The sequence below is a fragment of the Myxine glutinosa genome, chromosome 6, assembly GCF_964187855.1.
Source record: "Myxine glutinosa chromosome 6, kmMyxGlut1.1, whole genome shotgun sequence".
NCBI lineage: Eukaryota > Metazoa > Chordata > Myxini > Myxiniformes > Myxinidae > Myxine > Myxine glutinosa.
In genome coordinates, this window is record NC_136266.1 from 150,724,124 (window position 1) to 150,737,408 (window position 13,285).

Sequence of the window (13,285 nt, forward strand, 5' to 3'; positions counted from 1 at the left end):
TCTCCGAAAAGACCAACTGGATAAACCTCCCATCTACTCTCTGAACAATCCTCTCCAAGATATTCTGTCACTCAAGCTTTCGGGTCTCACTATCTGCCATGAACTTTCCTGGGAAAACCACATTTCCAAGCTGGCCTCCAAAGCCAGTCACAGACTGGGCATCCTCCGTCGTGTGAAGTCCTTCCTTGGCACACCTGAGCTCCTCACTACATACAAGGCTTTCATCCGCAGTTCAATGGATTTCTGTTCTCCCCTCTGGGCCGGTGCTCCTGCCTCACACCTAGCTCGGCTTCACGCTGTTGAAGCCAAAGTTTTCAGAATCATTGGAATCTCCTGCGATGAACCTAACTCCGAGGACCTTTCACTCACTCAGCGCAGGCAGGTTGGCGGTCTTTCTGTCTTGTACCGACTCCTCTCCAGCCTTGCTCCCCCAGCTCTCTCTGTGCTCTGTCCCCCAAATATTCCTACAGGTCGCACAAGATCTGCCAGCAACCCTCTTATGATGAAACTGCCAAAATCAAGACTCTCTATTCACCTTCACTCTTTCATTCCTCTTTTCTCCCACCTCTGGAACAAACTCCCTCACTATATTCACTCCCACTACTCCCTCCAGGTCTTTAAAACAGCTGTTCACCACCATCTCTTATCTTCCCCCATCCAAAACCTTGATCTTTTCTACCCCCGTTAATTCACCCCAGATCCACTTTTGTGAAATTCCGACTTCTTTCCTGGAAGTCCTCGCAGTGTCCATGTGTTTTATACCTCTCCCACCCCCCCCCCCCCCCTTCCCGTGCCTCCTCCCCGCAAGCCCTCTCCCTCCCACAGATCTCCCTGCTCTCAAATGTTGTACTTGTGTGCTTCCCTCTCTCTCTCTCTCCCCATCTTGTCTCCCGCTCCCTTTATCTTATGTTTTATGTGTCAATTTGTCGTTTTGTGATTAATGTTAGCTCTTACATGAGCCTCGTTCTTGTATCCAAAAAAAAACAAAAAAACCCCCGAGTGAAGAGGACGAGGTCGTCTGAGATCGGACAAGACGCTGACCATTTTTGGTTGTGTTGGTGCGCCTTTTGAGGAGAGCTGGTGGAACTCTTGCAGTGCCGGTGTGAGGAGGTTTTGGTGACTGCTGGGCTCGTGGTGGGTCCTGGGGTCGCGTTGTGCTTGCCAGGCTAAGGAATCAAAAGAGGCCATCTTGACTACTTGCTTTACGCCTAGGCGTTAGACGCACGGTGCCGCCATCATTTTGGGGAGCTTCGACGCGTGGGCCTTTTGTCGGCCGTCGTCACCTTGCACTGCCGACCTCACCAAAATAACTCGTTGGATGAGCTAAGTGCACTAAAAAGGGACATTTTATTTTATCTTTACCCTGTATCTGTGGTGTGAATCAGTGGGTGTGTCGACATCTCACAGTAGAGAAATTTCGTTTACCTCACCTTTCATTTTTATTCCTTGATTTATTTTCATTAAATCTCTATTGTTGAATTTACTGTCGTGTTTTTTTGTTTGTGGTTTCGGTAATAAACAGGTATTTTATCGTTCAGCGAAACGTCTTGCATCCTTTCCATCTTGCGTGTGTGAAATAACCGCCATATATTCGGCTGCTCACCTCAGGAGTAAAAACTGTTTCGGCTATTCATCCAAGGCTGGTCTTAACTAGCTACGGACAGGACAACATATAGATATATAGATACAGTCGGATCCAGCGATTCATGGTTCTGCTATTCGCGGAATCCACGTATGCGCGGTTGATAAAATGTGACATATTTCTCCATTCGCAGAAAAATGTCCCGCAAATTCACGTTTTTGGGGGGGTTTTCGCGGCCATGTTCCACGAATTCGCGGTTTTTCAAGGGCACAAAAAAAAATTCACAAGCCGCTAGCTTGACATTTATGAAACCCATCTTTCACCTAGTCTTTCTGTCTTCCACTGACTCCTCTCCAGCCTTGCTCCCCCAGCTCTCTCTGGGCTCTGTCCCCCAAATATTCCTACAGGTCGCACAAGATCTGCCTGCAACCTTCTCATGGTTAAACTGCCAAAATCAAGACTCTCTGCTCACCTCCACTCCTTCATTCCTCTTTTCTCCCGCCTCTGGAACAAACTCCCTCACTCTGTTCAATCCCACACCTCCCTCCAGGTCTTTAAAACAGCTGTTCACCATCATCTCTTATCTTCCCCCATCCAAAAGCTTGATCTTTTCTACCCCCGCTAATTTCACCCCAGATCCACTTTTTTGAGATACCAACTTCTTTCTTGGAAGTTCTTGCAGTATCCTTGTGTTTTATACTTCTCCCATCCCCCCCCTTCCCACGCCTCCTCCCCCAAAGCCCTCTCCCTCCCACAGATCTCCCGATGTCCCTGCTCTCAAATGTTGTGTTTGTGTGCTTCCCCTTCTCTCCCCATCTTGTCTACCGCTCCCCTTATTATATACTTTGTGTGTCTGTTTTGATTTTTTGTGTGATAAATGTGAGCTCTTTCACGAGCCTCGATCCTGTATACAAAAAAAAAAAAAAAAAAACATGTATAAAGATGTTGGACAAACGCAAAAAAAACATCTACGAACTGCGAGCATGACCTGCTGTGTCATATGCGTTTTCATCGCTTTTGCGGCCGCAAATTTTACCTGGACGATAATTGAGATATTCGCGGGATATCCCACAAGTCATCCTCCGCGAATTATAGAATGCAAACGCTTCATTGAATCGATTACAGTCTGTAATTTACGGTAAAGCATCATCAGAGATATTACACAATGAAAACGCTTCGGGGGATGTTCCATCAGCGATGAAAACATGTCATCCTCCGCGAGTTATATAATGCAAATGCTTCATTAAATCTATTATTGAAATTAGCAGAAAGGCTCAATACCCACAATGCTCGCAATCCTACATATAGTACAGACTGTCCTCGCTCTTGATCATTGTTCTCGTCCTGTTGCTTTGACCTGTGTTTTTGACTTGCTCTGCTCATCATTCAATTATGGCTCCCAAGCGCAAGACCAGTGCCAGAGATGCGTCGACTACCAAGAGGCAGAAGAAAGTCATGAGCCTTATCCAGAAAGTGGAGTTGCTCGACCGGCTTTTGAGATAAGAGAGTGTGGCCTCTGTTGGCAGGCATTATGGCATCAACGAATCCACTGTTCGCTACATACGGAAGAACGAGAAGGCGATTCGTGACTATTTCAGCGAGCGCTGTATCGAGTACAAAGGTGGTCACCCATGTACAGGATGTCCACATAGAAAGGATGGAGAAGGCTCTCAGCATATGGATCGAGGACAACGTGCAGAAAAGTACGCCTTTGGGTGGACTTCATTCGCGAAAAGTCCAAACAAATTTACGATCATCTGTCTAGCGTGGGTATTGCCAGCACGAGTGATGCGCCGAGCGATGATGGTACACAAGCAGCGCGACTTCATTCACTGCAAGCAAGGGCTGGTTCAATCGTTGCAAGGAGCGGCAAAAGCATTCCCTGCTCAACTCGCGAGGCTGATCGAAAAGAAGGGATACCTCACAGAGCAGGTGTCAATGCTGACAAGACTGGCCTCTTCTGGAAAAAGATGCCCACGAGAACTTTCATCTCAAAGCGTGAGGAGACAGCATCGGGATTCAAGGCTGCCAAGGACTGGGTATCTCTTCTTTTCTGTGCAAACACAAAAGGGCACCTCATGCTGAAACCCATGATGTTGTACCGTTCCCTGAACCCTGGTGCTCTCAAGGGCAAGAACAAGCAAGCTCCGCCTGTGTTTTGGAGGGCCAACAGGAAAGCCTGGGTGATGGCAGCAATCTTCCTGGACTGGTTCCATAATTGTTTCGTCCCTCAGGTGGAGAGGTACATGGTGGGCAAAAACCCTGCGTTCAAGGTTCTCTTGCTCCTGGACAATGCTCCTCGCCACCCTGCGAACCTGGATGTGGCTCACCCGAATGTCGAGGTGATCTACCTGCCGCCCAACACCACCTCACTCATCCAGTCACTCGACCAAGGTGCGATTTCAACGTTTAAAACATATTACACCCGTCGCACCTTTCGCCGCATTTTGGATGCAATGGAGTCCGACCCAGGGCTCATCATCAGGCAGTGTTGGAAGGATTTCAATATTGCCCACTGCATCGGCGCCATCAAGGAGTCGCTGGATGAGGTGAGAGCCTCCACCATCAACGCGTGCTGACACAACCTGTGGCCACAGGCAGGCAGAAACTTTACTGGCTTTCCTGATAACACTGAGGAGAGGCATGTGATTGTCGGGTTGGCATGGCAGTTGGGAGGGGAAGGATTTGATGACATGCAGCCTGAGGAGTTGGAGGATCTCGTTGCCTCACATGGCGACAACCTCACAGAGGAGGAGTTGGAGGCCATTATAATGGTTTCCGAGGAGGAGGAGGAGGAGGCAGGCAGTGATGAGGAAGAGGTGCCGAGGTCTAACCTCACAGTCCAGTTCCTGGGTGAGTTGCTGCATGGCATGCGGGTGCTTGTCGACAAGTTGGAAGATGCTGACTCAGTCATGGAGAGGTACCTCAAGTTCAAGAGGAGCTTGGATGATTTGCTTCTCCCCTACAAAGAGCTGCATCGAAACCCATGGTAATCTGCCAGGCAGCTCTACCTTACCCATTTCTTCAGCCCTGCTCCCTCCACCTCAACACCACCACCAGCAACCCTCCTCTCTTGCCGCCCTCTCAGTGTCCTCACCAGCGTCCTCACAAACACCCTCAACTGCTGCCTCTCTTGCCTGTCCTGCCTTTCCCTTGGTGCAGGACATTGCAGGACTATCATTTGAGTCATCCACATAGTTCAAGGAATTCATTGGATTTTAATTCATCACCATCATAATCATCATTTGAAAGTTGCATGTGTTTGTAAAATAAAAATTTTAAACAATACATGATGGTGTTGTGTTTTTTTTTTCTTTCACGGGACAGTATGGTTAAGCGCTTTTCATAAACTGTAAGTGCATTCCTTCAATAAATTGGAAATGGTGCTGTAGCGGATGTTGTGGTTTTTTTTTTGGGAAGCATTTTTTGTGAAACTGTAATCATGTGCATTTGCGGTCGAAAACATTTTAAACTTAATAAAAATTTCCTCTATGAATCAGGAACAGTTAGGAACCTAAAAGTATCCCCCTTTCTCCATTGAAACAATGCCGTGGCATACATTCACGGGATTTTTATGGACCATCGTGGATTTTCATTGACCTTCGCGGGATTTTAATCGACCTCCGCGGGGTTTTGTTGACATTCGCGGGTTTTGTCTTGCCATTTCTGGGTCTTTCATGGACATTCACAGATTATCGTTAACATTCTCTGGATTTGCGTCACCATTTGCAGATTTTGCCTCGCCGTTCGCGGTTTGTTCCTCTCTATTCGTGGATTTTCGCGACTCGGGAACAAATCTCCCCTTTTTCCATTGAAACAATGCCCCGCTATTCACGAGTTTCGCTATTCGCGGATTTTCCAGGAACGTATCCCCCACGAATAGAGGGGTCCGACTGTATATATAGACTATATATATATATATATATATATATATATATATATATATATATATATATATATATATATATATATATATATATATATATATATATATATATATATATATATATATTGTTGCGAATATGGAATTTGGCCTCCATATCCGCTTGTAAATATTCCCCTATTTTCCCCAATACTCCCCAACTATCCCCAATCCCCCATTCCCTAGTCCCATTGTCTGTAAACAACAATCAGTAGAGCCGACCTTCCCCTTTTTCCCCCATTAAATGTCGTGCCCAGGTCCACCGCATCACACGTAGACAACTTTCGGACATCTTGCTAGTTATTCTTAGTCTATGTCAGTTAAGGACTCGTTTCCATTAATTATGACTCTTCGTTGCACCAGAATGTGATTATATGGCACCAGTAGTGAGTTTAGGACCTTTCCCGTACCTCCTCCCATCTTCTTCCCCGTCTACAACAACAGAGGGGCGCTGCGCGGGGGGGAGTGTGTGTCCTCCCACCGGCTCGGTTCGCCGCCATCGACAATGCGCTCCAGACGATGCGCTCCAGACCATGCGCTCCACGGGGTTACCACGAAGGGGCTCCTTGTCAGCTCCTCGTCAGGGGCGGAGCCGGTAACCCCCCCCCCGCACGCACCCAATGAGAAGCAACGTGCCGATTCCACGAGGCGGAGCTAACGAGCCGAGGGCGTGTCACTCCCCGCCGGATATACGCGGCCACGTAGCGGACGTGACGTCAGATGCGCCCCCAGCTTGAGCAGACAAGACGCCATCCGAGCGCTGCGACCTCCCCGCATCTCTAGACCGGACCGGGTCGACCCTGTCCTTGAGCCAAGAGTGCACCTTGAGCCATCGATACCCGCTTTCCTAGCCATCAAACCCCGTGTGAGTCAGCCTTTTGTCCCGTTAATCTGTCGTCTGTTGGGAATAATATAAGAGTGTGTCTAAGTGCTTGTCTTTCTATGCTGTACCTCTCGTCCCTGTAATCTGACCTTCCGCACGAATATAATCTCCTCCGGAGGTCTTGAGAACCGTATCCCTGGTGTCGTCATTTTAATCCCAGCCGTGTGTCCTTTTCCTTTATTGCCTTTATTGACCTAGCGTAGCGCGATTAGTCAACCTTCGGGTATAATCGGGTAACTTGTGCAGACGTGGTCATACCAAAACCGCTCGGTAAATAACATCTAAGCCACGTCTGTAACAATTGGTGTCGAGGAGTGGAATTCGAACCCGGGACTAAATTTATTAGGCCCAAATTTGTAACAATTAGAATCGATTCGGAGCGCGTTTCCCGCGCGTTGTTAGGCCCAAACCAGGGAGGGAGAATCGATTCAGAGCGCGTTTACTGCGCTCGACGAAATTATAACGGCCGAAATTTGTTTTGTTGTATAAAAACCCAAATTTTGAAAGTCGCGCTATGGCAGACCAAGACAGCTGGGGTCCGCTAGGGGAGAGTGAGGCAGGGTCGGTCCAGGACCAAATTGAGGGACATGAGGGACAGGAGGAGAGCGAAGCAGCGAGGGTAGCAGACGCACAAAATAGCGTCGTTGTGCCCGACATTGCGGGAGCGCAAAATGGCGCCTCGCTGATCACCGCGCCCGCGACCGTGGCAGCGCCCCTGCTGGATCCGAACCTTTTTATGTTGCAAATGAGGGCCCTTATGGAACAAATGGGTGAGCAATTGGGAGACCAAATTAGAGGTTTGAAAAGCAGTATGGGACAAATGGGAAACGAAATGGGGGTAATGAGGGACGAAGCGAGGAGTACTGGTGAGAAGGTAGACAAAAATTTTGAGGGGTTAGACAATGGGATAAAAGAAGTGAAAACTGGGTTAGAGGGGGTAGAAAATAGAATGGCTGCCCAGGAGAATCAGATAGAGGGAGTGAAAACTGGGTTAGAGGGGTTAGAAAACAGAATGGAAGGCAAATTGAGGGACATGAGGGACCAAGCGGAAAGGGAAGTTAACCAAATGGGGCAGCAGATAGAGGGGGTCAGAATGGGGGTAGAAACCAAACTGGATGCTCACAGGGAGGAAATGGAGCAGATGAGGGTGGCATCTGGGCAGGAGATGCAAGTGATGGGAGAGGAGATCAGAAGAGGAGTGAGTGAGGAGGTCGGAGGAGTGCGCGAGGAGGTGAGGCACTGTAAGGAGCGCATGGAGAAAGAGGTGAGAAAGGGGACTGTAAAATTGCAAGGTGGTATAGAGGAGTTGACGCTGGGAGTAGAACAACTGACAGTGGGACAAAAGGAGTTGGGGGACCAGGTAAAGAAGAACACAGCGGTAATAGAGGGTTTAAAATCGACACAGAAGGAGATGAAAAAGGACGTAGGGGTAATTAAAAAAGAGTGTCAGACGGTACATGAGGACCTGACGAGGAAAATGGACAAGGTGGTAGAGGTAATGGAGGTTAAAGAGCGGGAGGTGCGGGAGCACATAGAAAAAAATAAAGTGGAGTTAGAGGAAGAACTTAAAGGGGCGCACGAAGAGATGAAGGAGATGAAGCAAAAATTAGAAGAAGTGGAAGAAGGGGTGAGCGAAATTAAGAAGCGACGGAGAGAGGATAAGAAAGAGATAAAGGAGGAAGTAAAAGAATTGGTCCAAAGTCTGTGTTCGGATCGTGATGATGTGCTCATTAACCGGATGAGGGATTCGCAGGTGATGGAGGAGAAGCGAAGAGAAAGAGGACCCGGTGTAAGTGGTGACCAATATGGTCGTGCGTATGATGCGCCAGGGGATTTAATAAGCTTGGGGGTCGAGATGGACCCGTGTGTTCGTGAGAGGCCGTGGGTGAGTGTTACAGAGGGTGTGACGGGAGAGTGTGCGCGAGGAAGGTGTGTGACGGACAGGTGCATGGGGAAAGAGTGCGCTGTCAAAGGCAAGGAAGAATGCACACCTGTGGTGAGTGTTACAGAGGGTGTGACGGGAGAGTGTGCGCGAGGAAGTTGTGTGACGGACAGGTGCATGGGGAAAGAGTGCGCTGTCAAAGGCAAGGAAGAATGCACACCTGTGGTGAGTGTTACAGAGGGTGTGACGGGAGAGTGTGCGCGAGAAAGGTGTGTGACGGACAGGTGCATGAGGAAAGAGTGCGCTGTCAAGAGTAAGGGTGAGTGCGCTGTCAGGAATGGAGGTGAAAGTAGTGAGAGTGACATGGAGCGTGAGTTAGTTGTGACAGGTGAGCGAGGATGTACACCTGGGATGGAAGGATGCACACCTGGAATGGTAGAGCGTGAGTGGGAATGCACGCTGGAGTTGGTGGTGAGGCACGTGGTTGGGTGTGCGAATGAGAGCACACCTGTGATTGTCACAGAGGAGGTGACCGAGGAGGGGGTGCGAAGCGGTGTTTTGGTGAGGTGTGCGACCAACGAATGTGTGCCAAAGTGTTCGGTGGTCACGTGTGTGACCAAGGCTGTGAGTGGAATGAGGGTACCTGGGTGTGTAAGGAAAGGTACGAGGAGCATGGGCACGGCTGGATGTGTGAGCAAGGAACGGGCTGCGGGGTGTAAGCGTCCAGGTGAAGCATCGACGTTAGACGGGGTAGAGTTTAGAACGACTTATAGCCGAATCGGGCCCTCGGTGCGTGCCGGGCCTCGCTTTGAACGGCCGCGTCCGTGCTCCACTAGGCGGAGCGGGCAGCCCGATAGAAAGGGGCGTCATGGCGACCACTTTTTGTTGAGGCAGTCCGGCAAGCCGAGATCGAGCCATGGGATGGCTCCGTGCCGAGATGGTGCGTGGGATCTCGGCCTGGGTAAACCTCCTTCCCTGCACCGAGTGCTGGACGCATCCAGCCGCTGGCACAGAACAACCCGCATTCATGGCTTGGCTTTACGAAGCCGGGCTTTGGACAGGGATTGGCGCACCGAGAGGTATTAGTGAGTCGACTGGGTGATGAGGTTAGTGTTTTGGACCCAAAATTAGAGAAAAACAAAATTTGATGATTGGCAAGGGATTGGCAGTAGTGATTGGCAGATGATGGGCAGTGATTGGCAAATTTTTAATTTGTTGAAATTTGATGTGCAAAATTGGTAGTGAGAGACCCCCGATGTGGTGGGATGGCAAATCCACCATCCCTCACAGGGGGGGGCAAAGGAGCAATAGATTATGGGGTGTAGGGCAGTGAAAACTAGCCCGGGTGGGTTAGGTTATATGGATAGGGCCCTAGCGAAGATTGACATTAGGTGACGTTAAGGTTAGTTAGTGACTGATACCTGTAGTGGGGACGCAGGTAGATTAGTATGGATGATAATGACGAGGGAGCGCAATAGTTTAAAGGGACGACTGGGAAGCGCAAGTTTCAGAGGGGAGTAGTTAGCTGAGATGATGCCGTGTGTGTGAGAATTGAACAGGTGTGATTGCACAGGTGTGCAACTGGACAGGTGTGTGGAGCCGTGTATGAGTAGTGAGTGTTGTGGATCAGCGCGAATGCGCTTGGGGAGAGAAGGGTGCAGGTGGCACCAGGTGTGAGAGCACAGGTGTGCAAGTACAGGTGTGTGGAGAGAGTTGGAGTAAGTGGTACGGAGTGGTGTGCATGGTGCGAAGGTGTGGATGGGGGAAGAGTGGACCCCTTTCACGAGTACCCGGGGCGGGTAGTGTAAGTGTTAGGTAGAGGGTACAGGTAAATTGTGGTTGGATATTGGCATTTGTGGTGCGGTTGCAGAATGATGTTTGGATGGGTGCATTAGTGTCGTGGAAATGGCTGGGCGTGTAGCCTGTTAGTGTGTGTAGTTGGTTGGGCACTCCACCACTGTGAGGATGTCGGCCAGGTGAGGCCGCAGGTGGGCTCTGGGAGCCGGTAGTTGTGAGTGGGTGCCTGAGGATCCCGGGTGTGGATCGGGCAGCCCAGTGCCAGAGAGGGCATTGAGTGGGGAGAGTGCCAGAGGGCCTTCCCCAGGTAGTTAGGTTAGGGTAAGGAGCAGGTAAGCTCGGAGGCAACTGCAGTGGTGGAGGTGTGCAGGTGGGTAGACCCACTGGGAGAGGTACACGCCACAGCCCAGAAATTGTGCGAGGGCACCGGGAGATGAATCGGGGGAGTGAGACCCCAAATTGAAAAGAACCACAGTTTGGCCAATGGGAATTGGTTTTTAGAACCCATAGTGTAAGAGGGCCAATGGTTTGGCCGGAGAAAGACCCCGGGTAGTGTAAAGTTGTTAAAGTCATTTAGGAAATAGTTAGGATTGATGAACCTGTCGCACCATACGCAGCCACTTACCAGTGGTGATGATGATGACTCCACACCTGTGTTTTCTTTGTTTTGTTGCAGGAAATGAAATTGCTGTTGGATTTGTGAGACGCATCACGACGTGGATGAGACATTGGGGTGATTCCATCTCTCCCTCCCTAGGAGGGACTGATGATGAATTGGTAATGGCAAATTTTGATGTTGAGTTGAAAATGGCAAATTTTGATGAGAGTTGAAAATGGCAAATTTGATTGGTTAGGAGGGAGAGAAGACGAATTTGGTATATGGGAGGAACGGGGAAGACAGTAGGGATGTTTGTTGATTTGTAAAGTAGATGTTTATGGGTAGTGTTGTGATTTGTGGATACAGTAAGGGGTAAGGGAGGGGCCATGTAGGTTACCTGGTGGGGGGGGGGAGCGTACGATAGGAACGTACCTGTCTCACCTGGTTCCCATGTGCCCCCAGTGTGCATCACCTTGTATTGCGTGCACTTTTGCGCCCTTACCACCTTACTCACTTGTCTGCTTCTTTTGTCTCCCACCTCCGAGGATCTGGCTTTGGGGTAGAGAGAGAGGAGAGAGAGGTGCTGGCTACGCAGTTGTGGGCCTGCACTTTCGCTGCTTGATGCTTGGAAGGGGTGCTCTGCACGTTATTAAAGGCCGTCGGCCACAGAGCACTCGTGGGTTGGTGTATCGATGCTAGCATGCGTGCTCTCTCTATGCATAACATCTGCATGTGTTCCTCCAAAAACAGGTCCTGGATCGTAGTGTAAATATCAGCGTAGTCTTGTGTAAATAATGCTCCCTACCGGCTGTATGTTTAGTTTGAGAATTCTTTCCGGATTCGGTTATCCTGTGGGTGTGTTTCTGAGAGGAGAAGGGTGCAACGTCGCAGGGGGACATATTTACTCATTTGTGAATATCTGTAAAACTGTCGCACTCAGGGTAGAGTTAATAGTAGAGGGAACTACATTGCGTGCCACACTAAAGTAGGTAAAAATTTATCGGGTCGGGACGCCCCGAGGGTAGAGAAGGGTGCAATGTTGCGAATATGGAATTTGGCCTCCATATCCGCTTGTAAATATTCCCCTATTTTCCCCAATACTCCCCAACTATCCCCAATCCCCCATTCCCTAGTCCCATTGTCTGTAAACAACAATCAGTAGAGCCGACCTTCCCCTTTTTCCCCCATTAAATGTCGTGCCCAGGTCCACCGCATCACACGTAGACAACTTTCGGACATCTTGCTAGTTATTCTTAGTCTATGTCAGTTAAGGACTCGTTTCCATTAATTATGACTCTTCGTTGCACCAGAATGTGATTATATGGCACCAGTAGTGAGTTTAGGACCTTTCCCGTACCTCCTCCCATCTTCTTCCCCGTCTACAACAACAGAGGGGCGCTGCGCGGGGGGGAGTGTGCGTCCTCCCACCGGCTCGGTTCGCCGCCATCGACAATGCGCTCCAGACGATGCGCTCCAGACCATGCGCTCCACGGGGTTACCACGAAGGGGCTCCTTGTCAGCTCCTCGTCAGGGGCGGAGCCGGTAACCCCCCCCCCCGCACGCACCCAATGAGAAGCAACGTGCCGATTCCACGAGGCGGAGCTAACGAGCCGAGGGCGTGTCACTCCCCGCCGGATATACGCGGCCACGTAGCGGACGTGACGTCAGATGCGCCCCCAGCTTGAGCAGACAAGACGCCATCCGAGCGCTGCGACCTCCCCGCATCTCTAGACCGGACTGGGTCGACCCTGTCCTTGAGCCAAGAGTGCACCTTGAGCCATCGATACCCGCTTTCCTAGCCATCAAACCCCGTGTGAGTCAGCCTTTTGTCCCGTTAATCTGTCGTCTGTTGGGAATAATATAAGAGTGTGTCTAAGTGCTTGTCTTTCTATGCTGTACCTCTCGTCCCTGTAATCTGACCTTCCGCACGAATATAATCTCCTCCGGAGGTCTTGAGAACCGTATCCCTGGTGTCGTCATTTTAATCCCAGCCGTGTGTCCTTTTCCTTTATTGCCTTTATTGACCTAGCGTAGCGTGATTAGTCAACCTTCGGGTATAATCGGGTAACTTGTGCAGACGTGGTCATACCAAAACCGCTCGGTAAATAACATCTAAGCCACGTCTGTAACAATATATATACACCTGGAGGTGGTATGTTTTGTACAATCACATGTTTAATGGAAATTAACTGTTGCAATGTTTGCCCAACAAAACATTGTAAATTGTGAGAAAATCCCAGACACCGCTTAGAAACTGGTTAAATAACTGATAATTTAACTATTGTCTTATAAGCAGCCATAGACATAAAATGGTGTAATTACACCCCTCCCCCACACATCCACCTCCATTACATATTTCACATTCATTTCTCCTTCCCTCTCCTCCACTTACCCATAACTCTTCCCACTCTCCTTTCCCTTTTCTCTCCTATACCCTATTCTTCAATAACTTTTGTCTGAGTTTTCTTTTTATTAATTTCCCCACCCATTCCCTCACCACCAACTCTTTTGCATCCATCATGAGGAAATGGTCCTCCAAGCCTCTCTAATGCAATTTTATGAAAGCTCCTATAATAGCCACATTGACTGGATAAAAGGTTACCTCATTTTGATATTTAACA

The 13,285-nt window shown here is 49.4% G+C and overlaps 1 protein-coding gene across 1 annotated transcript in view; it reads right to left on the reverse strand.

The window, feature by feature from the left end:
- The window catches only part of OBSCN (obscurin, cytoskeletal calmodulin and titin-interacting RhoGEF), a 377,067-nt gene that overhangs the window by 72,694 nt on the left and 291,088 nt on the right, over positions 1-13,285 (reverse strand). The gene's annotated exons all lie outside the window — the stretch shown is intronic.